At 48.7% G+C, this 24,245-nt stretch overlaps 1 protein-coding gene across 4 annotated transcripts in view; it reads left to right on the top strand.

The window, feature by feature from the left end:
• The first annotated feature begins 2,384 nt into the window (after positions 1–2,384).
• The window catches only part of NCOA1 (nuclear receptor coactivator 1), a 278,206-nt gene continuing 256,345 nt past the window's right edge, over positions 2,385–24,245 (top strand). For all 4 annotated transcript variants that reach the window (XM_060186650.1, XM_060186651.1, XM_060186653.1 and 1 more), the window contains exon 1: positions 2,385–2,681. The gene's annotated coding sequence lies outside the window, so the exon portion shown is untranslated. The remainder of the gene's footprint in view (positions 2,682–24,245) is intronic.

The raw sequence follows: 24,245 nt of genomic DNA on the forward strand, positions 1-24,245 counted from the left end.
AGGAAGGAAAAGTCAAAAGTTCTTAAGGAATCTCAGTTTAGAAAAATTCTTTGGCACTCATGGGTGGTTATGGCAATATAAAAAATACCTTCAGTTTCAATCACCATTCAACAAAATCTCCATACTGAATGCCCTTGGGGGAAGTTTTAAAGTTAATTAAGACACTGGCTGCTGAAAGGGGGTGGGGGTGGCTGGAAGGAGATTGGAATGTTGTTAACCGTTGAAGCTGTGAAATAAAGTAAGTCGCCACAAGTGAGAAGGGGGGAAAAAGAAAACCTTGAGAACATCAACTTAATTTTTTTTTTGCTTTGTGAAAAAGGAGCAGTTAAAAAAAAGTGCTATTGACAGGTCGCAAAGTAGGTGAAGAGAACTGGGTGATAAGTCATTGTCAGAGCACAGGACTTCTAAGCCAGGTACTAGCAGATGCCAGGGCTGAGTGGTGCACTGGTCTCTCTCTTAACATTAAATAGGCCCTCTTAAAAAACAAACACCAAGGGTCAAGCGACAAGAAGGCAAGGCGTAAGGGAAGAAAGTTTCAGAAAGAAGCAGTCTGCTGTAGTAAAGTCTGCAGAAACCCCCACATGGTGGTATCCAGCTTCACCTGGACAGGTGGTCTGTTTGTGGACACCTCCCCACGGTGCAGACTGTCTAGATGAGGGAGGGGGGGGTTGTTGCTACAAAAAAAACAACAGCAAATAAACAACCTAAACTGGAGTGTTCTGAAGCACATCCGGGGGCGGGGCGGGGGTGGTGGTGGTAACTCCAGCTATTTATTACGGGGCCGGGGACTCTGCAGGTAGCCGGCGATCCAGCTGAAGCAGGTGAGCCCAGGAACGACAGTCCCCCGCAGGGCCCGCTGAAGGCGCCGCATGAATAAACACACGAATACAAATACGTCTAGGGGTAAGCGTGGGGCCTGGGTAAAGGTCGCAGCACCTGGAGAGTCTGGTGATGTCGGCTCGCACTGAGTGATGGAAGCTTCCCAAGGTCTCAGAGGATCCCAGGCAGGCGGCTGTTTACTTGGCAATTAGGAGAAGCGATGGGGAGGGGAAAGGGTGGCTGGGTGCGGGGCGCCCAAGGACCCAGGTTTAAGCCCTTGGGAAGATTCATGAGTGGTGAAGCAGGCCTGCAGGTCCCTCTCTTTATATTAATAGCCCCCCTTTGTAAATACTTATTTTCCCATTTGTTGTCCTTGTTGTTTTGTTGTAATTATTATTGTTGCTCTTGATGTCGTCGTTGTTGGATAGGACAGAGAGAAGTGGAGAGCGGAGGGGAAGACAGAGAGGGGGAGAGAAAGACAGACACCTGCAGACCTGCTTCACCGCCTGTGAAGCGACTCTCCCGCAGGTGGGGAGCCGGGGGCTCGAACCGAGATCCTGACGCCGGTCCTGGTCTGTCTCTGTTTTTTTCTTAATTTATTATTGCATAGAGACAGCCAGGATATGAGAGGGAAGGGCGTGATGGAGAAGGAGAGAGACAGAGAGATACCTGCGGCTGTCTGACCACTCGTGAAGTTTTCCTCCTGCAGGTGGGGACCGGGGGCTCGAACCCGGGTCCCTGAGCACTGTAACGTGGGCTTAAGCAGGTGCGCCACCACCCGGCCCCCCTCTCTTTATCTCACCCTCCCAATTCTATCAAGTTAAGTAGTCGAAACAATAGAAAACAAAAACAAACAAACAACTCTAGCAGGAAAGGTGGCTGGAGAGGATGCGGGCAGGTGAGGGCAGCTAGAGGGACGAGGGTGCGGGGCCGCGCGGGGCCGGCGACTCCTCCGCCTCCGCCTCCGCCTCCAGCCCGGCCGCGAGCCGCAGCGGCCTCCTCCCGCGACGACGGGGAGCCACCGCGGTCCCCGGGCAAGCAGCGCTGGCTCCGCGCGCCAGAAGCCACCGCGGTCCCCGGGGGGAAGCCGCACGTGCCCGTCGGAGCTGTCGCCGCAAAGCGGAGGGGCGGCCGAGACGAGCGGAGAGTCGGCGGCCTCGGCCATCAGGCGCCCCCGCGCGAGGCCGGCGGGACTCGCGTCGCCTCAAGTGACCCGGGAGCCCGCGCCCGGGGTTCGAAGCCGCCTCCCGGCCGCCGGGGGAGGCCCTGCCCCGAGGGGAGGGGACGCGCGAGGCCTCCTTTCCTACACGCGCCGGGGCCGCCCGGACGCCGCTCGCGCTCAGACCGCGGCCGGCAGAGGGCGCGGGGCGGCGGGGCGCGGAGGGCGAGGGGCGCGCGGCCGGCCGCGCCGTCGGAGCTCCCCGGCGGGCCCGTGAGGCGGCGGCCCGGCCGAGCCCGAGCGCGCAGGGGCGGCGGGCGGGGCGGGGCGGGGCGGGGCGGGGCGCCGAGGGGGCGGGGCGGGGGCGGCGGCGGCGACCGAAGCGGCGGCGGCGGCGGCGGCGGCGGCGGAGGAGAACATGGCGGCCGCGGAGAGCGGCTGAAATGCCTGTTCTTCAGGCCCGGCGAGCGCGAGTCTGACGCGATCCGCCGAGCGCGCCCCTCAGACGGCTGGCCCGCGGCCTCGAGTGCCTGGGCCGCGTCGCTCCCCGCAGTTCGTCCGCGACAGCCGGCGCCCGCGGGCGCGTCCTGCATCCCCCGCGGGGGGACCCCAGCGCCGACCAGGGGGCAGCGAGCGGCGGCGGGAGGCCGCGGCGGCGGCGGCGGCGCCACGGTCGCGGGCGAGCGCGGCCCGGCGGCGGCAGGTGAGCGGCGGGCGGCGGGCGGAGACCCCGGGTGGGCGCAGCTGTCACGAGCCGCGCGGCCGCCGGGCCCCAGGGGGCGGGGAGCAGCTGGCGCCCCTCCGCCCCCCGCGCTGCCTCTCCCGCGCCGCCCGCTGCACTCCGCGGACTCTCCCCGGGCCGCGCGGCCGCAGGGGGCGGCGGTCGCAGCTGTCACGGCCGGGCGGGGGGCTGCTCCCCGGCTCCCCGGCTCCCGCTCCGGGCCCGGAGGTCGCGGCGGCGGCGGCTCGGCGGCCCCCTCTCCCGGCTGCCCCAGTTGGCGCCGGCCGGCCGCGCATCCGCCGGGGGGTGCGCGAGGCTCGCGGCCGCCGGCCCGGCGTGGGGAGCGGCGCCCCGACCAGCCGGCGCTCCCCGCCGCCGAGAGGGGGAGCCGGAAGTCGGCGCGGGCGCCCCTCGGGCCGGGCGAGCGCCGTGACCTTGGCCTCGCCGGGCTCGCTCGCCCCGGCTGCGAAATGGGGGTGACCGCGCTGCCCCCGCGCGCCCGCCGCCTCCCTGGCTCGCGGCCGCGGCTTGCGGAGGAAGAAGACGGGGGCGCCGCGTGGGGGCGCTTCCCCCGCTCCGGTGACCCGGGCTGGCTCGGTCTGCTCCCCGCATTCGGCGCGGGGCGCCCGGGGCCGGGGCCCGAGCTTGTGCCCTGGACGGCGGGGAGGAGGCGCTGGCTGCCGGTGTTCAGCGACGCCGCGCTTGCTGGTCTCTCGGAGGAGAATCTGCAGCACAGCAGGGCCCCCGCCGGTTCTCACACCCCGGTCACGATTAAAGAAAGAAGAAGAAGAAGAAGAAGAAAAAAAGCTTTTCTAAGCAGTCAGTCCCATTAGACACTACCTTTTCTAATGATGTGAGGGTGCTTGACAATAAAAGGCTGTATGGCAAGGACAGTCCAGGGTACCAGGGTATGTTGACTGCAGAGTTTGGTGGGGAGGAAAACTTTAAGCCGGGGGCGGGGGCTGTCTGTCTTTCTCCTGCAGGGCCCTCCAAGTCCCTTGTGGAAGAGAAGCAGGTGTCCTTGTGTGACATCCTCCTCTTCCTCCTCCTCGTCCTCCTCCCCTCCCCCATCTTCCCCATCCCCGCCCCTCCCCCCTCCTCCTCTTCGTCCTCTTCCTTCTCCTCCTCCTCCTCCTCCTGTAAAATTTTAATGATGGGGAGTGAAGGCTTCTTGAGCGAATCGGAGCCCCAGCGCCCTCGGTTGATGCCAAGAGTAAGCTCTGGGGCGATGGTTTGTGATCACCGAGGCCCACACTTGAGTGATTTCAAAAATCTTCGCGTGTCCCTGCCGTGATGCTTGGGCTGTGCTGGACTGTGGGAGGGAGGGGCTGAAAGGGTTAATTCTGTTTGAGGTTTGTCTCCTTCTGGAATTGGTTGGAGGTTACTCTCAGAAGGAAAAGGAAAAAAAAAAAAAAAAAGTTGGCCAAGGGGGCCTCTCAGCTTGTTTCACAGAAGCTATGATGTAGTAGGAAGGGGCTCAAATTTCTTCATGCAGAGAATAATGTGAAAAGAAAGTATTTGCTTGGGTCTTTTGGCTCTTGAAGTAGAAATAGTTTTGGGTTAAAGGTAGCAGCAGGGTACTGCTTCAGCTTAATGGGCATTCCTCAAACTATTTGTCATACTAGATAAAAGTGTAAGTGCTCCTATTTTATCTCCTGCATTCAGTGTGGAAATGTCTCCTCTGGTCTCGGGAACTCGTGTCTGAAATTTGCCTTCCCTCCATTTCTTACTCAGACTTTACACTTTCAGGAAAGTGGGGGTGGGGCGTTGAGGGGAGAATATAAATATGGAATATGGGATTTGGAAAGAAATTTTCTTCTGGGGGTGGGGAGAGTGAGGTTGGTCCCAAGAACAGGTGTTTAGTTTGACTCCATGGAGGACATTTTGCTCTGTTCATTTCTGTAACCAACAGTGAAGTTTGGTTTTTAAGGTGCAAGAAGTTGAATTATACATAGTTTACAGTTAATCTCTTACTGGTTTCTCTCTGAGAAAATCTGTAGGATTGTGTCTGTTAACTTGCTCTTTGTGTGGCGTAAGCCCAGGGATATTTGAAATCTGTGTTTTTCTGGAATAAGTGCTTTTACTGAATCTGTGTGTGATGGGAACTAATGGTGATCCACTTAAATTGGGATTATATAGACAATGCATTTTCCTCGCTCTTTCTGCCAACATTTGTTTTCCTTTCTCCCTCAATTCCAGGATTTCATTTCTAGAAATCTGGGTTGGAAACAGAAGCAGCGGTTTGTATAATCCCAAGAACCTGCTTATGCCAGGAAGCTGTAAGGGGAGCATGAAGTGGGTGTGATAGGAGGCGACTGCTGCTCCCCAAGACATTGAACTGTTAAGGGACTCCAGGGCCAGACTTTAATTTGTGTTGAGTTTCCGGTTTTGGATCTATGTGTTCATCTTCTGGTGGGCAGGGGCTTGGGGTTGCTGCGGTGTGCTGGCTGGTGGATATTGTGAAAGAGTTGGCAAAGCCTCAGGCTTTCACTCTATAGGGAAGGGTGCTGAACAAACCTAAAGAACCGAAAGATGTCATGTTCCCCTTCCCCGGTGGAATGTTCTCCATGTGTACTCTTGATCCTGTTAATCCGGCGAGGGGCCTTCAACCCGGGACTGAACGGAAAGTGCCGAGGGCGGTGGAGCCAGAGGTGCTGAAAGGCAGAGAAAGGAGATTGGCCAGGACTCGAGATTTTTCTTCCCCCCTCTGTTCAGCTACACGCCAGAATATGATTTCTGATTTTTTTTTTTCTTCCCCTTCAAGGACATTTTAGCCCTGCCTACTCTTTAGTTACTGGTTTCATATACCCTCTCTTAGCTCCTGCCTCCGTTCCTGACTTCAGTATTTATTGCCTCATGCTCCAGGGCCTCCATAGTTTGACTGCTTTGTTGCCTGTGGTCAGGAGTTAGCTGCCTTTAAAAACGTCCTGTCTAGCCTGGCTTTCTCAGGCTTGGTAGGGAAGGGCAGTGCTAGCTCACACAGAATCCCCCGCGGCCGGGGGCAGAGGTGGGACATCCCCACCATGCTCATTACTGTCTAGGCCGTGATTTCTGCCTTCTCCCTTCTCCATGTAACCAGCAGAATCCTCAGAGGGCCGTCATCTGCTCTGCTGGCACTGGGCCACGCATTGTGGTGGGTTCCTTTCTGGATCACCTGCAAGTATCAGGCACAGAGGGGCCCGTGCTGGAGGAAACCCACGTGTCTCTTGTGCCGAATGCCAGTCTAGTATACCCACCCCAGGCAGTAGAAACTATGCAGTGTCTCTCCACCAAGTAAGACTCCCACCCGCCTGGACAGATCACCGTGCGGGAGAGAAATCCTCCTTGGTTGCTCCTCTTACAGGTTAACCAGCAGCTTAGTCCTTGATCCTTAGTCACTGAGTTTGGGCTTGTTTTTTTTTTCCTCTCACCTTTGGGGGAAGGCTTCTCTGCTCTCTCTTCATTACACTTTGTGCCTTTATTTTATTTTTCTTCCCTCAGAATATAGGGTCAGAGGTCATGAAATGGTCTTGAGGCCACAGGGTGCGATTCTTGGTTGCTTAGCTTAAGATGGGGGCGCAGGTTTTGTCCTTCCTGTAGTCTGTGTTTGTTTTATCAGAGCATTGTCTGTTCTGGTTTAGGGTGGTGCAGGGCATTGAACCTGGGACCATTGGAGCCTCAGGTATGAGAGTCTTTTTGCATAACCACCGTGCTGTCTCCCCTGTAGTTTCCTTCTGGGTGTTGTTTTGTGGGTGTATAGCATCTGAGTGAATACGGACTCTAGGATCCAGGGTTGAATAAGTGAAAGTCAGACAAGACACAGCCACCAACATAGAAGTCCATTTCAGGCAGTGCAAGGAGGCCGGGTTCACCCATGCGAGCTTCCTCCCCCACCCCCAGCTGCTGCACGGCCTATCTGAAGGATCCTTGAAGTGACAGGCCTTTTAGAAAAGCTTAGCATAGTTGTCGTATTTTGAAGATAAATGGCTTATGCCAGAACAGAAGCTGTAGTCACTGGGGGGGGAGTTGTGGAAGGTTTGCAGTGAATCAGTCTGGTCAGCCTCATCTTAGATATATTTTCATCTAATCACCCTTTGCAAAAGATAGGCCAGTGCGAAGGCTGGTGACTTGAGTTGGGCTTTACTGAGCAGTTCTGGACCTGGCTGACAGTAGGCGCAATCACAGGGAGGAAATGCACCTTCGCCAGGACCCAGATTCCAATGACGCTGGATCACCCAGTGTTTCCAGGTCGATGCTTCTTTGGAAAGGAAGCAAATGATAGAACCTGCCTTTTTTTTTTTTTTTTTAAGATACTTGACAGATATAGAGTCTTGGATTAAAAAATCTTTTTTATTATCTTTATTTATTCGATAGAGACAGTCAGAAACAGAGAGAGAAGGGGGTGATAGAGAGGGAGAGACACCTGCAGCCTTGCTTCACCACTCACAGAGCTTTCCCCTGCAGGTGGGGACTGGGGGCTTGAACCTGGGTCCTCATGCATTGTAACATGTGTGTTCAGCCAGGTGCGCCACCACCCAGCCCCAAGTCTTAGACTTTTTTTTTTATAATTTATTTCTTTATTTAAAACATTAATTGTAAAAATCAATGTTTTACATTCAACAGTAAATACAGTAGTTTGTACATGCATAACATTCCCCAGAGTCTTAGACTTTTTTTTTTTTTTAATTTTTTTTTTTTTTCCTCCTCCAGGGTTATTGCTGGGCTCGGTGCCTGCACCATGAATCCATCGCTCCTGGAGGCCATTTCCCCCCCCCCCCCCTTTTGTTGCCTTTGTTGTAGCTTCGTTGTGGTCATTATTATTGCCCTTGTTGACGCAATTCGTTGTTAGATAGGACAGAGAGAAATGGAGAGAGGAGGGGAAGACAGAGAAGGGGAGAGAAAGATAGACACCTGCAGACCTGCTTCACCACCTGTGAAGCGACTCCCCTGCAGGTGGGGAGCCGGGGGCTCGAACCGGGATCCTTACGCCGGTCCCTGCGCTTTGCGCCACATGCGCTTAACCCACTGAGCCACCGCCCGACCCCCGAGTCTTAGACTTTTTAACCAAACCAAAGCACAGGTTTTCTTATTGGATATTTTAAAATCAATAATTTATGTTAATGAGAGAGGGGGGAACGAGAGAAGAGAGACACCACTGAGTACTGGCTTGTGGAGGTGCCGGGGATTGTACCTGGGTCCCTGAAGCCTCAGGTATGAGGCATGTTGTCTCCCTGGCCCCAGTGTTTCACATAAAAAATTAAAATAATGTCCATTCCCTCATGTTGTTATGCTGTTTGTTTTTTTAAATTTTTTTTAATCTTTATTTGCTGGATAGAGACAGTCAGAAATTTAGAGGGAAGGGGGTGATAGAGTGGGAGAGAGACAGAGAGACACCTGCAGCACTGCTTCACCACTTGTGAAGCTTTCCCCCTGCAGGTGGGGGTCTGGGGCTCGAACCTGGATTCTTGCGCACTGTAACATGTGCACTCAACCAGATGCACCACCACCTGGCCCCCTGTTATGCTGTTTTAATTAACTTAGGTTGAATAAGAAGCTGTATCTGGAATAATGATGGGCACAGAGTGCGACATGCATCAGTTTTCTTTCTTTAACCGAAATAGATCACTGTCCCGTCTTTGGGGTTTCTTGGACGCCCTACTGTATTTCTGCCTCTCCTCTCCCGTCCTCCTTTCATGTAGTGCGTGGGGTAGCGAGAGTCTCGCTGGGTTTCCTTCACCAGTAAATGAGCTTCTTGATCTGATCCCATGTTTTCCTTTTTGCTAAAATCCCATGACCTGTTGGTCACTGTTGGTCTGCCTGCACTTACGGCTCAGGTTTGTCCTCTGTACAAATGCTGGGAAAAGGCCCATCGGCCGCATTCTCTGATATTACTGTTTTTGATGAAGGCTGTCCGCGGGAAAACTTACCAAATGGGAGACATTCAGATGGTTCTTGCATTTTTCATTCTAGTCTGCAGAATGATTTTATTTATTTACCAGTTATTCTTAATTATCTTTATTTACTTGATAGAGACAGCCGGAAGTCAAGAGGGAAAGGGGTGGGAGAGGGGAGAGAGAGACAGAGAGACAACTGCAGCCCTGCTTCACCATTCACAGTTTCCCCCCTGCAGGTGGGCACCAGGGGCTCAAACCTGGGTCCTTGCGCACTGTAACGTGCGCTCAACCAGGTGCACCACCACCTGGCCCCCAGAATGATTTCATAAACTATCAAGTGCTCCACCAGTGAAGAAAGTATGTGTCTTGCTTTTTTGATTTTACACATTTAGTTTTCTCTTACTTAAATTGAATTTTCCTTTCTTCTTTCATTGACACTTATTTTTTGGCTGCCAGGGACCAGAGTTTTTGCTTGTGTTTCCTGTCTCCATGATTCCCACTGCTTCCAGTGGTCACTCGGTCTCCCACGCCCCCCCCCCCCCTCTTTAGAAGTTGAGATACAGAGAGAGAAACAGGAGAAACACCATAGCACTGCTCCACTTTTTTATTTATTTTTTTTTATGCCACCTTCCCTTTGCTTGGTGCTCCCAAGTGGTGGCTGGGGGCTTGAGTGAGGTGTGTGCCCTGAGCTCTCCTCCTCTTCCCCCCCCTTTTAGAAAAATTTATTTATTATTGGGTAGAGGCAGAGAGAAATTGAGAGGGAAAGGGGAGGTAGAGAGGAAGGAAGAGAGACAGACAACTGCAGACCTGCTTCACTACTCATGAAGCTTTCCTCTTGCAAGTGGGCATCAGGGGCTTGAACTTGGGTCCTTCTGCACTGTAATGTGTGCGCTCAACCAGGTGCTCCACAGCCTGCCTCCCCCCCCCCCCCTTATGTTTGCCTAACCTTCAAAGTCAAGCTGGCTCTGAAGGCTTCTTCTCCCCACCCCTTTAGCCCCACTCAGTTGGTTGGATACAGCAGACTGCTTTTCTTTTTATGAAAGAGGCCTTCCTTTGAGTATGTTGGATGGGCTTTCTCAATCAGATTGGAGAATCCTTGAGATGTCATGAACCACAGCCTTAGAGCCAAGGCACCAAGGCACCTTGGCTCTGGTAATTACCTATGGTAATTTAGGACAAATGCATTACTGTCACACATCAAAAGACTTTACCACCTTGGTCTCAATTGTAATCTCCATGGGTGATCTGTTTAGTGCGGTACCCAGGAATTTGGCTTCTAGGCCTCTTCATGAGAGCTGCTTTCTTGTATTTGAAACTTGGTACATAGAGACTTCAAATTTTAAGAATTCTAGTGAGCTCTCGAGTAATGTAAAAGCTAGGAGGAAAGTTCGTGTGTGTGTGTGTGTGTGTGTGTGTGTGTGTTTAGCAGTAACTGACTGTCAGACAATTGTAAGGTATTAACTAGGGATTAATTGAGAATTCAGTGTCTGCTCTTCTGGTATGGTCTTTCCCAGCAGATAGTCACTGAGCGCTGTCTCTGAGACACACTGTCTGGCATGTTTGCTGGCTCTACATGCTACGTTTTGTTTTTTTTTAAGAATTTATTTATTCATGCATGAGAAAGATAGGAGGAGAGAAAGAACCAGCCATCACTCTGGTACATGTGCTGCCGGGGATGGAACTCGGGACCTCATGCTTGAGAGTCTAGTGCCTTAGCCACTGCGCCACCTCCTGGACCACATATACTACGTTTTATCCAGGAGGAAACAGGGTGCAGAGAAGTTAAGGGGCTGGTGCAAGATTGTACAGCTTCTAGATATCAAAGATGACATTTACTTTTAGGTCTTCTGACATGAAATCTCATTTCTGCCTTTAAATTGGCTTCTCCCTTGTCATGTTTGCCATAGTTGGCCACATTGTATCTACTTCCCTTTTCTTCTCTGTTCTATACAGTGGAGAGTCCGGCAGTCTTTTTGGGTTTTGATGACCCAGGAGCCTCATGTAACAGTTATTTAATGAATGTGTCACTTTAAGATTTTCCTGCTGTTTCTAGTCTCACCTTTGTACTTTCGTAATGTTGATTCTCTGGTGCTTCTGTCTAGGTAAACTTATCTTTCAATGATTGGCTTTGGATCTTAGCAATAGAATTCTGCCTTTCAAGTTTTGTTGATATTTAAGTAGCTAAAGCTTAGGGTGGTTAAAAAAATGCTTGGTCATTCCATGTGTTTCCACTTGTAATGGTTATCATATTCTGATAATATGTTACATCTTAAAATTTTAGTTTGCCTGTGTGCTTAAAAGTACTTACATACTGTTATCATCAAGCATAAGCTTAATTGTTTAACAGCAGAAGATAGATTATTGTTGAGTGTTGGTGTATGTATAAAGACACCACACCCTGTGTAATCAGATAATTGAAGGATGAAATGCCCTTGCTTTTTGAAAGCTCCTTCATGTGTTAATGCAGGTTAAAACCTTAGTGAGTTTATTAGAGGAGACTGGGGGAAAAGGTATTCGTTCTCCAAAGTCTGTCATAATTCCCTCTCCATTTCAGATGGTACAGGAAGTCTGTAATTGAATTTCTAAGTAGCCATTCGATCATAGTGATAGGAGTACCTACTTTGTTCTAGGTGCTGTGTGCTTAACAGATAGAGAAATTAAACAATGAGATATTGATCCTGTTCTTAAGAAGATTATGACCTAAGAGAGGTGGTAACACAAACACACCAATGCCTATAATACAGATTGAGTGTGGTGAGTGCTAAGAGAAGGCCCTTAAATAGTACTTTGGGGAAGCAGGAGAAGGGGCAGTTATTTTCCATTGGGAGCCTCATGGAAGGCTTGGTGGTGGGTAAGAACATGGCGGGCGGGGGATGATTTCTACGTCCAGGAAGATTACTGAGCGGACATGGAAGAGCAGAAGAGCTCGGGTCATTTAGGGCAGGAGGAGGCAGGGAGTACAGGGGTGTGGTTCCAGCCAGAGAGGGAGGGAGCCAGGTGCTCTAGGTGTGTCGCAAGGGTTTGAGAGATTTGGATGGAGGCCTGTGAGGTACATAGACTTGGATGAAAGTGAGACATGTCACTTTTCCAAGTTTCCACTGACCTTTTGGGGCAGGCTTTGCACCTTAAATTATATATTTTCAGAGTTTTTGAAATGATATCATGGGTAAGATTTATTTGCCAAACTGGGAGCTTACTTACTCACTTTTATGGCTATTTGAGAACTATCTGGAAGCAGAGCTTTCTTATTTGGTATGGTCTGGCAGATTAGTGTTGGGGTCTGGGAATACTACTACCATGAAATTTTCAAAGCATTTCCAGCCTTCCCCCCTTCCCCTCCAAAAATCTACTGGAGCATACCCAATAGGAATATTCTACTTTTGGATAATGGGAGGTGTGTGTGTGTGTGTGTGTGTGTGTGTGTGTGTGTGTGTTAGTTTAATAAATAGTACTACATTTTTTTCATTGGCTTATCTTTTTTTAAAAAAAATTATCTTTATTTATTGGATAGAGACAGTCAGAAATCAAAGGGGGGGGACAGGAAAAGAGACAGAAAGACACCTACAACCCTGTTTCACCACTTGCAAAGCTTTCCCACTGCAGGTGGGAACCGGGGGCTTGAACCTGGGTCCTTGCGAATTGTAACATGTGCGCTCAAACAGATGTGCCAGCACCCGGCCCCTGGCTTATCTTTTTTAAAGGCAGTTCTTGGAGGTCGGGAGGTAGCGTAGTGGGATAAGTGCACATGGCGCAAAATGCAAGGACCAGTGTAAGGATCCCGGTTTGAGCCACCAGCTCCCCACCTGCAGGAGGGTCACTTCACAAGAGGTGAAGCAGGTCAGCAGGTGTCTTATCTTTCTCTCTCCTTCTCTGTCTACCAAACCTTTCTCCACTTCTCTCTGTTCTATCCAACAACATAAATAACAACAGTAATAGTAACCACAACAATGATAAAACAAGGGCAACAAAAGGGGAAAACATGGCCTCCGGGAGCAGTGGATTTGTGGTGCAGGCACCGGGCCCCAGCAATAACCCTGGAGGCAAAAAAAAAAAAAAGCAGTTCTTGACATATAGTGGAGGTTGTATTGTTAAATGGGAAAACTGGGGAATGTTATGCATGAACAAACTATTGTATTTACTGTTGAATGTAAAACATTAATTCCCCAATAAAGAAATAAATTAAAAAAAAAAGTTCTTTAAAATGTTTATTATCTTTCTCTTTAGATTACCAGGTGAGCACAATGTAAGTTTTTTCACTCTCTCTTCTCCCTCTCTCCCCCCACCCATGCCCTAACATGTAAATGTTTCTAATAAAGTTTAACCTACCTGGAAAAAAATATATTAATCGTGGCTTTGGAAATAGTTCACCCTGTAGAGTGCATGCATGCCTTGCCATACGTAAGTCCTAACATCACATATGGGAGCACCATTGGCAGCACTGACAGTGTGAGGGGGAGCGCTATGGATGGTGGAATGGTGTTTATTCTCCTCTCTCTCGCTCTCTCTCTCTGCCGCTATCCACCTGTCTCTGTCACCCAAGAGGAAATAGAGAGACGGGAAGAAAGAATATAAACAGCTGGGCTGGGCGGCCATCCAGCAGAGTCATACATGTGGAGGACGACTACTGATTCACTCCCTGGTGCCACAGTATTTTATTTGTTATTTACTTTTCCTGTTATCTTCACTTATTGCCTAGAGAGGGAAGGGGGTGATAGAGAGGGAGAGAGACACCTGCAGCACTGCTTCACCACTCACAAGGCTTTTTCCCTGCAGGTGGGGACCGGGGGCTTGAACCAGGTTCCTTGTGCACTATAACAGGTAGGCTCAACCAGGAGCACCACCACTGCCTGGTGCCACATTAGGGGAAAAAAAAAAAAAATATATATATATATATATATATATATAATTACCATTGGACATTCCTAAGATGCTGCAGAAGACTTGCTTAGTAAGAGTAAGGCCATCATGTTTATACAAATACATCTCACAGACTGGTCATGTAAGTTGAAAGTCCCTGCCTCGTAGTCTAGTTCATGACTTCTTATACTGAGATGGCTGTGCCCTGCCTGAGCAAGATTTCAGGCAAGTTGTGCTGTCAAGTATCAAGTATGGACCTTGCTTCTAACCTGTCTGTCATTATTATTATTGCCTCCAGGGTTATTGCTGGGGCTTGGTGCCTGCCTGCACTATGAATCCACTCCTCCTGGAGGCCATTTTTTCCCTTTTGTTGTCCTTGTTGTTTAGCATTGTTGTTATTATTGTTGCTGTTGTTGTTGATGATAGGACAGAGAGAAATGGAGAGAGGACGGCAAGACAGAGAGGGTGAGAGAGAGACAGACACCCGCAGACCTGCTTCATCACTTGTGAAGCCACCCCCCCTGCAAGTAGGGAGCTGGGAGCTTGAACCTGGATCCTTATGCCGGTCCTTGCACTTCGCGCCACGTGTGCTTAACCCGCCACATGTGCTTAACCCGCCATGTGTACTTAACCCACTGCGCTACTGCCAGGCCCCCCACCTGTCTATTATTATTTTAGCGCCTAGCCAGCTGAACATTGAGGGAACAGCACTGAACACAAGTGGTGTCTTGAAATGTGCATCCGTTCTATCTTTTGCCAAGCTGGTTGTAACATGTACGCTCAACCCGGTGTGCCACCACCTGACCCCACAAGCTGCTTGTAATTAGAGGACCTGTAAAGATGAGTTCTTTAAATTTTGATAAGGGAAATTGCTTGGAAGGCACTGAGACCTGCGGTCCTTGGGATTCTAGGCACATTCAGAACAGGATCTCTGCAGTAAGGCTTTATAGGAAGTTAGCTTAGGAGTCGGGGAGAAAAGGGGGCAGGGTGGTAGCACAGTGGGTTAAACACATGGCGTTTATCCAAGCACCAAGACAGGATCGAGCCCCGGCTCCCCACCTGCAGGGGAGTCGCTTCCCAGGCGGTGAAGCAGGTCTGCAGGTGTCTATCTTTCTCTCCCCTCTCTGTCTTCCCCTCCTCTCTCAATATCTGTCTTATCCAACAACAACAACAGCAACAATAATAGTAACACCAGCAAGGGCAACAAAAATGGGAAAAAATGGCCTTCAGGAGCAGGAGATTTGTAGTGTAGGTACTGAGCCCCAGTAATAACCCTGGAGGCAGGGGGAAAAAAAAAAGATAAGAGAGAAAAATAGTTGTGATTTATAGCTGCATTTTACATATATTGTGGTGTTTCATATGCTACATGTCCTGGGTAACGGAATCTGAGATTTATTCAAATAGCCGTCTCATATACATACATACATATATGTTTGTTTTGATTATTGGATAGGGATAGAGAGTAATTGAGGAGGGAGAGATCTAGAGAGGGAGAGAGACACTCCACTTTACCCACTCGTGAAGGCAGCCCCACTTTACCGCTCGTGAAGTTTTCCCTCTGCAGGTGGGGACCAGGGGCTTGAACTTGGGTCTTTGTGTGCTATAATGTGCACTTAACCAGGTGTACCACCACCTGGCCCCCATTGTCGTTCTTAAAAAAAAACCCATTTTTATTTGTTTATTTTGGAGAGAGACAAATTGGGGGTGGGGCGGGGGGAGAGACACCTGCAGCCCTGTTGCTCTACAGCTTCGGGTTTTATTTATTTATTTATTTTTACCAATGCTCAGCTCTGGTTTTGGTGGCGGAGGATTGAACGTGGGACTTTGGAGCCTTAAGCATTAGTCTCTTTGCATAACCATTATGCTATCTATCCCTCCCCCCCAGCTCCAGAGCTTCTGTAGCCTCCCCCCTGGCAGATGGGGATCAGGGGATTGAACCCAGGTCCTTGCATACTGGATTGTGTGTACTTTACCAGGTACACCACTGCCTGGACCCACCAGAGAGTAGTCCCTTACAGCGCACACACACACTTTGTTGTTTTTGCTGGGGTGTTTCCACTCTTGAGTTGGCATTTTCAGGTAGAGAGGGAGGGGAAAATACCACAGCACCAGCACTTTTCCTCAAGCACTGGGGGTTGGGTTCACACTGACAGTGGGTTTTCTGTTGCAGTGAAGAGTCATGATACAGAGCTTTTACCTTGTGTTTTATAGATGCCAGCTGGCCATCTTGAAGTAAAAGACTTACGATTGACTACCTTTGGGGGCATTGGGCAGTAGCACAGTGGGTTAAGTGCACATGGCCCAGAGTGCAAGGACCGGGCATAAGGATCCCTGTTTGAGCCCCCGGCTCCCCACCTGCAGGGGAGTGGCTTCACAGTGGTGAAGCAGGTCTGCAGGCGTCTCTCTTCTCTTCTCTTCTCTTCTCTTCTCTTCTCTTCTCTTCTCTTCTCTTCTCTTCTCTTCTCTTCTCTTCTCATCTTCCCCATCTCTCTCGATTTCTCTGATTTATCCCACAACAACGATAGCAACAACAACAATAAAAACATTAAAAGAAAAAAAAAAAAAGCCTCCGGGAGCACCTAGCAGATATTTATGAAGAAGTGAACATACTGCGTTTCCCTTGAGGATGATCATGAATTGTTGTCAGCACCCCCAAGTAGCCACCCTTTTAATGAAACTGAACTGTTGGTAATGCTGAGAGGACATTTCCTTCTCCACTGGATTTAATTGATGACAACGAGATAAATTGACTTTATGAATAATACTCTTATATATACACGCTTAAACTTGGAAACAAGATTTTCTTACCTGTATAGAAGTCTTGTAAAAGAGGTGTTTTTGTGGTGTTGAGCCCATCTGTGGAAAATATAAAAAAGGCAAATACCATCTGATTAGCAGGAACAACTGATTGGCATCAGGAAATATGGAAATGTTAAACTAGCCGAATTTTAGCAAAACCTTTGCAAAGGTAGTGAATGGCATTGAAAACTGAATATCACATTTTAGTCAGTCCTTCCCTTTGCTTTTCCTCACATCTGTAAAGTATCTTTTTGGGTTTGTGAGAACCAGTAAAACCAAATGAGTAGGAACTAGAAAGGTGAACTGAACTTACAGCCAACCCTTCAAATAGCTGTTACAGAATGTGAAAGAAAAAAAAAAGTCAAACTGAGTTTAGTAGTTTAGTCACATTTCTTTCATCAAAAATAGAGGCATTAAGAAGAGTATGCAGGGGAGTCGGGCACTAGTGCAGCGGGTTAAGCACAGGTGGCGCAAAGCGCAAGGACCGCCATAAGGATCCCGGTTCAAGACCCCGGCTCCCCGCCTGCAGGGGAGTCGCTTCACAGGCGGTGAAGCAGGTCTGCAGGTGTCTTTCTCTCCCCCTCTGTCTTCCCCTCCTCTCTGTATTTCTCTCTGTCCTATGCAACAACAACAACATCAATAGCAACAACAATAATAACTACAACAAGGGCAACGCAAGGGAATAAATAAATAAATACTAAAAGAAAAAAAAAGCTTTAAAGAAAAGTATTTAGGGGTTGAGAGGAGACTCGGCAGCTAGAATTTATGCCCAGTTATGCATGAAGTCCCGGGTTCAGGCCCTGGCACCACATAGGAGCACCATGGATAAGTACCAAGGGAGCTTTGTGGATAGTGACATGGTACTCTGTGTCTTTCTCTTCACCCTCTCTCATTTCACAAAAATAAGAGTGGCGGCCTGGGAGGTGACACAGAGTATAAAGTGTTGGACCCTCAAGCATGAGGTCCTGAGTTTGAACTCTGGCAACTCTTAATCCAGAGTGATGCTCCCACCCTCTTTTCCTCCTTGCTTCCCATCAGTAAACATTCAGATAAATAAAAGAGTAGAAGTTTAGGCCAAGAGGCTTCTCAGCTTTATCACACATGCTTAAGGTCTTGGGTTCATTCCTTAACACCACATAAAAAAATAAAGAAGAAAGTGTATGTTTTTGAAGGAGAACCCAGAGCTTATCATCAGTAAGTGAGTGCTCTGTTCATGACATCCTTTTGGATTTCTGTCTAGATGGATGCTTCCTAAGGCACATCACTTCTGGCCCGGCTTGCAGTCTATTTAAGGGAAAATATTCTCATGTATGTGGCTTCCTCCTTGAAGGCTTTTACTTTGGGGCTGACTCAATAGCCCCCTGGATTGTGGGCTGCCCTGTTATATACACGACTTAGGTTGGAGCCAGGCTCTCAGCACATTGGAGGAAGCTCCCGTGCTGTCTTTCCCTTCGCTGTCTGTCCCCCTCATTTTCTGTTTGGAAAAGACATTCCAGAAGAAAAAGAAGGAAAAAAAGAAAGACAAACTTTTATTTTTTGTAGCGCTGGGACTTTTCACCACTTCTGGACTGGCTTCCCCCCCCCCCAGTAGCTAGAGACAGAGAGAGAGAGAGAGAGAGAGGGGAAGAGACGCCACAGCACCTGGTGTTCTGTTGCCATGATGCTCCCATTTGGTGCCAGAGCTTGAAGCCAGGCCCAAGTGTGCCAGTGTGCATGCCCTACCAGCCGAGCTGCAGCTTGGCTCCTTCAAAATGTTTAAATTGCGGAGTAGTAAGATAAAAACGGTGATCACTGTTTTCTACAAGGATTAACTCAATTCTTGGAGTGATACTATCTAGATAAGCATTGTGTGGCTTGTGAGCACTCTGAAATAATATGTAAAATGTTGCAAGTTTCTGTGTGGGGAGACGGTCTGTAGCTCACACCATATTCCCTTAAGGGCTCCATGTCCTCCACAGTGGTTCAGGACCTCTGATTCTAAGGACTGGGACCTCCGTGACTCCCTTCATCCAGTTTTCTCCTCTTGCCAAGTTTAATGGCTATATCTGATGTCATCACCCACGCCCGCAGTACAGGTACATTTACAGTCTGTTTTTCCATTTTGCAGTTGATGTGATTGCAATGCCTTTGGCCTTTATAGATGTTTGAGCTCTAGTTGTTTGTTGCATAACTACCTGGCCGTCATCAGTTGGCTTCTCTTGTCTACCATTTCCGTCTACCATTCTCTCATGTGCCAGCAAAAAGAGTAGACCTTTTGCATATGTCCAAAAAGCATGAAAACGCAAGTGCAGACACATGAGACACGTGCAAGTGCAGACACGGACAAATGCAAAATATGTCCTGTGCTCATAGCTGCTGTATTCACAGTCGCCAAGGAGTGGAAACAGCCTAAATGCCCATCGACAGATGAATCGATGCAGAAGTTTCAGGACATACACTCAGTGGGATTCTATTTTGCAGTTAGTAGAGATGGCATTGTGTCCTTCAGGACCAAATGGATGGGACTGGAATGATTATGCTTCGTAAAGGAAGGAAGTGAAAGACAGCTGCTCGATGGTTTTGCTCATTTGCGGAATGTGGGGAATTGAAACCATGAACTTCCAAGCAAAAAAAAAAGTGACTAAACTGTCCCTAAGACTTTGTGAGAATCGTCGTGGATTGTGGTGGGCGTGTGTCATAGAATTTTAGTTGTGGGTGGTGCTATGATCTTACAGTCTTGTGAACCACCATTATTAAATCCAAAGGAAACGAAAAACCATAGTCGGCCTTTTCTAGACTGTGCTGTTGAGCATGTACACAGAGCTGGACTAGCTCCCTAGCAGGCCAGGTCCTGGGAGGCTGCCGGGCAGGCTGCCGCTCATAGTCCTGTGCTGTCAGCTTCACCCTAGCGTCTGAACCTCCTCATTCTAGAGTCTGGAGGGTCTGATTTGACATGTGCTGAAAACATTTTCTCAGTTTCATGAGCTCCTTAAATCTGTTCCTCCAGCCATGGCCCCACCAGCATGATTCTAACATAGACTAATTATCGGGGCAGTGCCCAGAGTGGACTCTCCCCAGTAAGTTTCTTCTTCAGTCTGCCCAGAGCTCTGTTTTTAATTTGATTTTTATTGTGTCACTTGACTCTTCACTGCGTCGTTCCTTAGCTTGCTATTTAAAAACTCCCCAAGGCCTGGCACCATTTTTGTGCCTTATTTCCCACTAATCTCCCCCCAGTAAACTGAAATAAAATCGTCTGTTCTCTCCTGAACATCACCGGGGCTTCACTGTTTTCATCCTGTCACACACTCCTTTTCTCTGTAGTGTTCCTCAGCTTAATCTGTACCTCTTGAAATTCCCCCACCTCACTCCCTCTCTGTCTTTAAAGGATACCATCTCTTTTTAAAATTTATGTATTTATTTAATATTGACTAGAGACAGAGAGAAATTAAGAGGTGGGTAGAGAGGGAGAGAGACAGAGAGACGCCTGTGGCTCTACTTCACTCGTGTAGCTTTCTCCCTGCAAGTGGGGCCAGGAGGCTTGAACCCGGGTCCTTGCACTCAACCAGGTGTGCCTCTGCCTGGCCCCCAGTTTTCCTTGCTGTCTAACTCTCGGCTCATATTCCACTTTACTGAGAAAGGGTCCAGACCATGAAGTACGAAAGGGATTTCTTCTTATCTGCTCTCCTTATTATTCATTTGACATCTTGTATGCAGTTGCTTGTTTTCATGAGTCCTGTCTCCAGGATTAGGGTGTGAGCATGGGAGGAGGGGATCAGATTATGTCGAATACACCAGATATTAAAATAACATGTAAGTCATACTGGTTCATTCATAATGCTGCTTATTTAGTACTTGAGAAATAGAGCTTGTGTGTGTGTGTGTACTTGGAATACTCTTGCATAACATCTAGGGATTGACTGTCCTTACTGGTGTCAGGGTATTTGAGGAAATGAACTGGAAGTCACCTGCTGCTTGCAGAGCACATTGTCCTGTATGACACGAGGTTTCACGTGAAGGGCTGCGTTCAGAAAACACTGGAGTCACTGCTGCAGCTGCCGTGGATGAGATCAAGACGGTTGCTCCTTCCTCTGTCTTCTTAGCCAGGGCAGAGGCTTGACTCCTTCGTGGCATGAGGACTACTACACTTTTTCTTTTCTTCCCTATGTAATCTTCTCATTAAGAAATTTTAAACGGGGAGCTGGGTGGTGGTGCAGCAGGTTAAGCACATGTGGCGTGACCCGCAAGGAACGGCGTAAGGATCCCGGTTGAAGCCCCCGCTCCCCATACGCAGCGGAGTCGCTTCACAGGCAGTGAAGCAGGTCTGCAGGTGTCTGTCTTTCTCTCCCCCTCTCTGTCTTCCCCTCCTCTCTCCATTTCTCTCTGTCCTATCCAACAACAACGACAGCAATGACAACAACAACAACAACAACGATAAATAAGGGCAACAAGAAAAAATAATAAAAAGAAATTTTAAATGTTTGGGGCCAGGCGGTGGTGGACCTGGTTGAGCACACAGGGTATAATGCGCAAGCACCTGAGTTCAAGCCCCCCAGGCCCCACCTGCAGGGGAAAAGCTTCAGAAGGGGTGAAGCAGGTCTGCAGGTATCTCTCTGTTTCTTCTTCTCTGTCTCCCCCTCCCCTCTTGATTTCTGGCTGCCTCTGTCCAATAAATCAATAAAAAGATTGAAAGATAAGAAACTTTAAATGTTTATCAAATTGTTTGAACGGTAATGTGGGACAGCCGGAAGTTACTATATTTTAGCTTGCCTGCCCTTCAAGGAGGTGGTAAACATTACGGGGGATCTTCTTTGCTCAAAGTCACTCAGTAAGTACAAGGCAATAGAGGCCTCGTAGCACAGTAGGCACCGTGTCTGTCTCCCCATTTTAAGGCAATGTGGGACTCATGGGTGCAGCATGCACCTTACCCTGCGTGAGGACCAGGGTTCAAGGCCTTGGGCCGCTCCTGCAGGGGAGAAGTTTCACGAGCACTGCAGGGACAGGTGTCTTTCATTATTTGTGTCTCTTCCTATTTCTCTCACCTTCTATAAGAGAAGGGGGGGGGAGAGAGAACCCCCAGCACTAGCCCTGCTGGAGGGCCAATAAAGTAGGTCACGTGGGTGGTCTGCTACTTTGCCATGTGTTGTTTTCGACGGGCTATGTTGTTTTCTTCGCGGGGCTGGCTTCACGGGCACGGGCGGGTAACAGACGACCGGGGACTCATGGTTGAGCTGTAGGCAGTATCTCTTTATTCATGCAGGACGCAGCACAATCTAAGACGAGCTAAGCTAAACTCAAAGTACAGTACCGTAAAACTCATAATGCTGTCTTTATATATACTTGCCAAGTAGGGTGGAAACAGGATGTGACATAGAGAGGGTGGAGAGAAAAGTGACCGGTGAAAATTAGAGTGTGACAAAGGGGGCAGATTAGGCGAGAACCCTATCACTGAACCACAAATGCCCTGGAGGGAGGGTGGAACTTGGAACTTGTTAACAGTGGTTATGTAAATAGAATGAAGTGGTTATGTAAATAGAATAGTGTTAAGCAGGGGGGATTTAAACCAAATGAAACAGAAAGGGTCTCATGCATACCAACAGCCATGTGCGCGACCCAGGTTTGATCTGACCCCCACCGATCTGAAGGAAACCTGATGCAGTGGTTGTTTTCTATCTGGTTGCCTCTTTGTCTCTGTCTAAAAAAAAAAAATAAATAAATACAGCAAACTCAGTGGCAAAAAAAAAAAAAAAGAAAAAAGCAAAGTGCGAGTCTCCCCCAGTAGAGCACATGTTACCATGTCCTAGGACCCAGGTTCAAGCATCTGGTCCCCACCTGTCTGAGGGAAGCTTCATAACCATCAAGGAGTGCTGCAGGTGTCTCTCCTTCTCTGCCTCTCTTACCCCCCCCCCCTTCCCTCTCTCTCTCTCTATCAGGGGAAAAGAAAACCAGGCCTCTGGGAATAGGAATGCTAGCGTGGGAGTGGTTGTGCAAATACCAAGCCCCAGCCATAACCCTGATGGCCAAAAAGAAAAAGAAAAAAAAGTGGAAGATGCCAGTGGGAATACATAGCCAGGCAGCTGGCCGAGATAGAGCGGGACTCCTCAAATACTTATATTTCTTTAGCACTGTCTTGAATTTTTTTTTTTTAATTTCTTTTTATCATGTGTGCTTGCTTCTGTTTTCACATATATCCTGTGCCACCAAGCACACTAGAAATCATAGACGGCAAAGCCGTTTATCAGCCTGGCTGTGCGCCAGAGCTCTTGTGACATCACGCACAGCACGTACAGCAGTTTGCTGATGCGTCCACCCCTTGGGCAGGAAAGCAATAAAATGGGGTTGGCGGGACATGTGTCTGGACCGTGAGGTCTCACCTGCTTGGCTGCTGTGCCTTTAGCCTTGGAGGAACACACACTGCGTCCCAATATAGCCCACTGGCCAGAAGCGGTCATTGGCACTACTTACCGGCCGAGGGAATGTGGGCTAAGAGCCCTGGGTGAGCAGTAACTAGATGGCGTCACCTCGTAGCCCGCGTGGCTTCATTGGCAGCCCTGCCTGGCATTAGTGAGGGAAAGATGAATTGTTTTCCGGCGTCAGTCTAATGGGATCTTTATTATTACTTACGTTACTATTATTGTTTTATTTTATTTTTTGTGAGAGCACAGGGCAGAGGCCACCTGGTTGAGTGCACATGCTGCCTACCATGTTCGAGGATCTGGGTTCAGGTCCCCATCCCCACCTTCTCCAGGGGAGAAGCTTCACAAGCTGTGAAGTAGTGCTGTGAAGCAGGTGTTGATGTTTCTCTTCCTTCTCCTCTCTAAATTAAAAAAAAAATTAATATTAAACATCTATTTTAAAAAGCTTATTTGTGAAAGGAACTTGTAGTGCTGAATGGTAGCCCGTGGGACAAAGTTTACTGAAATGTCTACTTTAAGAGTAGATGGTGTTTTTTTAAATATTTATTTTATTTATTTCCTTTTGTTGCCCTTGTTTTATTGTTGTAGTTATTATTGTTGTCATTGTTGTTGGATAGGACAGAGAGAAATGGAGAGAGGCGGGTAAGACAGAGGGGGGAGAGAAAGATAGACACCTGCAGTCCTGCTTCACCGCTTGCGAAGCGACTCCCCTGCAGGTAGGGAGCCGGGGGCTCGAACCGGGATCTTTATTCCGGTCCTTGCGCTTTGCACCACCTGCACTTATCCTGCTGCTCTACCGACCAATTCCCTAGGGTAGATGTTTTAGTTTAGCTGATTTTGTTACTTTTTTTTTTCTTAATTAGAAGCATAGAGAACGAACAGGAGCCATTGGCTGTGTTTGAACTCAGGACGCCATGCTTGCATGCCCTGCACTCTGTTTGTGCCACCTTCAATGCTGCTACTACCTTCTTTGGGAGTAGGTACTCGGCAACAAGTTACATTGATGTGATGCTTTTCTCTGGCTATTGCCGGGCTGCTAAGATAATAAACAGCATGAGAAAAGTGAGGGACGATCTTAGACGTGGCTGGAGAGCTTTGCTGGCTGCAGATTTCATAACATTTCTTAGGGTCTCTGAATCTCTAGGTCTTTTTTTTTCTTTTCTTTTTTTTTTTGGCCTCATTTATCCAAGTACTGCTAATCAGTTAGAACCCCTTCCCTCCATTTTAAAAAAGCTGATTCAATACCGATCATTAGGTGGTGATTAAAGTACTGACCAATTATGCAGTCCCAGGAAGCCCAGATTCTTACATGTAAGGCTTATTTTCCACATGGATTTTGTTTTTGTCACTGTCAGGGTATCACTGCTCCAAGCTGATTTTTTTTCCAGCTAGAAGAAGAGACAGAGAGAGACAGAGAAAGAGATCCCGCAGCACAAAGCTCCAGCATGTCAGTGGCCGGCCCCCCCCCCCCCCCCCCCCCGGCCTCTGCACATGAAAAAGCAGGCTTCCCTGTCTTACTGTCCACCTCTGCCAGCTTCACCCTTAAAGTCACCAACCCCAAATCTTTTGATTCTTAGGCTTGGTTTCTGACTGTTATTTCTAAATATTCCAATATTCTCTTTTGA

The sequence above is a fragment of the Erinaceus europaeus genome, chromosome 3, assembly GCF_950295315.1.
Source record: "Erinaceus europaeus chromosome 3, mEriEur2.1, whole genome shotgun sequence".
In the NCBI taxonomy this organism is placed as follows: domain Eukaryota; kingdom Metazoa; phylum Chordata; class Mammalia; order Eulipotyphla; family Erinaceidae; genus Erinaceus; species Erinaceus europaeus.